Source organism: Sciurus vulgaris, assembly GCF_902686455.1.
Source record: "Sciurus vulgaris genome assembly, chromosome: 4".
NCBI lineage: Eukaryota > Metazoa > Chordata > Mammalia > Rodentia > Sciuridae > Sciurus > Sciurus vulgaris.
The window spans coordinates 47,979,700-47,983,758 of record NC_136464.1 but is presented as its reverse complement, the minus strand read 5'-3'; the positions used below and the strand labels follow the sequence as shown (position 1 = coordinate 47,983,758).

The 4,059-nt window shown below is 37.3% G+C and overlaps 1 pseudogene across 1 annotated transcript; it reads right to left on the bottom strand.

Moving 5' to 3' along the window:
• Positions 1–1,758: 1,758 nt before the first annotated feature.
• LOC306659154 (ubiquitin carboxyl-terminal hydrolase 12-like) lies at positions 1,759–2,867 on the bottom strand (annotated as a pseudogene). The gene has a single exon. The product of its transcript is annotated as a ubiquitin carboxyl-terminal hydrolase 12-like (transcript).
• Positions 2,868–4,059: the final 1,192 nt, after the last annotated feature.

The following is a 4,059-nucleotide window of genomic DNA, read 5'->3' as shown; positions in this document are numbered from 1 at the left end:
GAGAAAAGATAGCCTCTTCAACAAATGGTGCTGGCAAAACTGGAAATTCATATGCAGTTAAAATGAAATTAAAACCCTATCTCTCACCCTGAACAAAATTCAACTCAAAAATGGATCAAGGATCTAGGAATTAGCCCTGAGACTCTTCAGCAAATAGAAGAAAAATTAGGCCCGAATCTCCATCATGTTGCCTTAGGACCAGAATATAATTATGGCATTTGCTAGTAAATGGATGAAGTTGGAAAATACCATGCTAAGTGAGATAGGCCAAGCCCAAAAAAAACAAAGATCGAGTGTTTTCTCTGATAAGTGTATGACAATATAAAATGATGGGGGGGTGGCTGAGGGAAGAGAAGAATGAAGGAACTTTGGAGAGTTTAGAGGAAAAAGGTGAAGGTGGTGGGGATAGAAAAATAGTAGAATGAAACAGACAGTATTATCCTATATGTGTGTATGATTACATAAATGGTGTGAATATACATTGTGTAAAACCATAGAAATGAAAAATTTTACTCCATTTGTATACAATGAATCAAAATGTGTCTGTAAAAATAAAAAATATTTTAATAAAAAAGAAATAATTCATGTTTTATATTAATCACATGACATGACTTTTTGACTGTACATGAAGAGCAACACTCATAAACACATCTCAAATATATTTATTTACTAACTGTTACTTCTAGATTACCCATAAACACCAAGACACCAGAAAAGCATAGTTAGTATTTTAAGTTTTTTTTAAAGTCCTTTTATCTTCTTTTCTTTTTCTTTCCACACTCAGATGAGTTTCAGAGTTATTTCTCAGATATCTGCCTTCCGGATGAGACAGGATGAAATTTGAAAACCACCAAACGGCCATGAATTTTTAAAAATTATGATTTTCTTCTTTTATTAGTGCATTGTAGTTATTAAAATTATCTTTATTCCGTCCAGCGGAACCGGTGCAGAGAAAGGAGACACCACTAATCTTTAGTTTGTGAGATTTATTGCGTCCTCCCTGTTTCTCTGTCTCCTTTGTTCTCTTACTATCTTCCTTCTTTCTCTCTCTCCCTCTATCCTTCCCCAGGTTCCTAGCTTATCAGCCAATTATAGCAAAGCTTTCTCTCACACAGGAGAGCATGCAGAGGAATGCCAGCATAACACTATACAAATCAAGAGCTGTCCATGCGTGGCATGATATTAGATAGCCAATCCTTTAGCTTGGCACTAACATGTCATAAGTCTCCAAGGAACTAGTAAGCAAGAAGTCTTTTGGGGTACTTCCTTATTTTGGTAGTCAGTGCCCTTTGGCTCACTGCCAGGCACCATTTTGTCCAAGACAGCCCTTAATATATCATAAAGTTGTTTAAAATAAATTTTAAGTTAGGCATGCCAATCAAACAAAATATTAACTTGGGTGTACAAATGAAAAGTCAATTTGAATGTCTTTATGGGTGCCTGAGAGTTATGCATAATGGTGGGTTCCTTTTGAGATAATCATACATGCATGGAATAGAATTTGCCCCATTGCAGTCTCAGTACTTCCTCTTTCCCTCCCCTTCTCTCTCTCCTCCATTTACTTTACTGATCTTCCTACTATTTATTGTATTTTTTGTTGTTGTTAATCCAGAGTTTTTGCTTTATTGTGTGCAAAGTGTGCTACTTCCCCCTGAGCTTCCTGCATTTCTCTTTTCTTGAAAAATCAGTGCTTGATCCTTTCAAAAAATAACCAGAGAAGAAATAAGGCAGAAAATATCTCTTCATCACGGTTCCCCCTCAGTCCTGAGACTGATAGAAAAGGATGTAACCAGACTCAGAGTTCTTTGAGATATTTTCATGTCAACCTATAAATTCTTCAATAGTTTGTGCATCTATTTTTTTCTAATGTCATCATCAAACAACAACCAAAAGTCATGACTCTTAACTTGCAATATAATGACCTCGATTGGGACCACTTGCACAGTGAACCACAACAGCAACGAGGTCTTACATTCTGTCAGGATTGGTTGCATCACCTGAAGTGTTAAACAGACGGAGTTCTAAAGGAAAAACTACCCGGTAAGAAAGTTTTGTGTATTGATGAAGTTGATCCATATATTTAAATCTCTTCAGGTGCAGAGCTAGAATCATAGGCAGTTTTTTAGCTTTCATCCGTTTATGTGCTTCCTATTTGCTACAACACTCTTCACAGTAATATTTGTATTCACTGCACAGAGTTTCTGTGTTGCTAAAACCCCTTAAATAGTGATAACTGATGTATTTTGTTCCACATCAACAGAAAGGTCTAAAAAATCTTCATCTTTGCTGCTTATACTTTTACAAGTAAGACATCTGGTTTCATTAGTTAATGTTCCCTGAAAAATCTCATGTACCCACGTTGGGTCTGGTGTGCTGTTATTATTTTCACTATCAATATTTCCATTAGGTAAACGACCATTTTGTTTTTCCTACTTTCTCTCTTCTTGTAAAATATCAGCAATTGTATGTAGTAGGTAATTTAAGAATTCATGGGCATCTTGCTGCATGTAGTTGTCAAAAAGTTCATTTTCTTTCTGTAATCTTGTTATGAACTTCTTAGGAGGAATTACTCCAACCTTTTCCTTCTGAGTGGCTATGCTATGGAAGAGATCTGCTAAGAACGTAAGAAGGTTCTCCTTCTTCCCAGGCTGCCTCTTGTATGCTAGAACTTTTTCCCGAAATGGACGACAAAAATAAAGTGCTTCAAGAACTGAATTGCAGTAGCAGATATTCCCCAAATTGACTAATCCAAAATAGTGTTCATTAACTGGAAACTCTTCTGGACCAATCTCTTTCTTTAATGCTGAGGCATTGGCGCCCATGGTACACACAGAAGCGAATTTGGAGACTTTCATTAGGATTTCCATCCGCCCAGCACCATCTTCCACCCAGTCACAGCAGTGGCCAGGGGCGGGGGAGGAGGGTAACTGGACCCCAGCTCACACCACAATCCTCGGGCGGACACTGAGCTGCTGCCTATTGTATTTTTATATTAATGTTTTGTAGGCAAACATGTGAGTGGAGTTCACTGTGGTGTACTGACCTGTGTTCAGAGCATCATTGGGTCATTTTCATTCCATGGTTCCTCCCTCTTCTGTATCTCCTCCCAGCCCCAATTCCCTTCCTCTTCTCCACTGAACTCCCTTTTTCTTTCATGGTGTCCCTCTCTTTCCCCCCCCTTTTTTTGCTCTCTGCATATGACAAAATACACTGGACCCTTGACCTTCTTAGTCTGACTGCTTTGACTTAGCATGATGTTCTCCAGTTCCAGTTATTTACTGGCAAATGCCATAAGTTCATTCTTCTTAATGGCTCAGTAAAACTCCATTGTGAATATATACCACATTTTCTTTTTCTGTTGATAGGCACCTGGACTGATGTCATACCTTGACTCTTGTGAAGAGTCTTGTGACTCTTATGGCACTGCTATAAGCATTGAGCTCCCTGTTCACAGTGGTATGCTGAATTTAGTTCTTTATGGATATACACGAAGACATGAAATAGCTGGGTCATGGGATGGTTCCATTGCTAGTCCTTTCAAGATTCTCCAGAGTGCTTTCCAGGATAGTACTACTTCATAATCCACCACATTGTATGATTGTGCATTTTCTCCACAAATCATCCTCAGCATTTGATATGTATATTCTTTTTGTTTTCTTTAATTTTTAATAAATGTTAAAAATGTTTTTTATTCTTGTTGATTGCCATTCTAACTGGAGTGAAATGAAATCTCCATGTAGTTTCAATTTGCATTTCCCTGATGGTTATGTATATTGAACATGTTTTCTTGCATTTATTGGTCATTTGTGTGCTTTTCTTTTGGGAAATGTTTGTTTAGATAGTTTTAAAGTATTATTTTTTCATTGTAGATGAACACAATACCTTTATTTATTTTTACATGGTGCTTAGGATACAACCCAGTACCTCACACGTGCTAGGCAAATGCTCTACCTTTGAGCCACAGCTCCATCAATGCACCCAGTTTTGTTCTTTTTCCTTTTTTCTTTTTCTTTTTTCCATTAGGACATTTTTAAAGTTTGAAGAACTCAGGTGAGAATC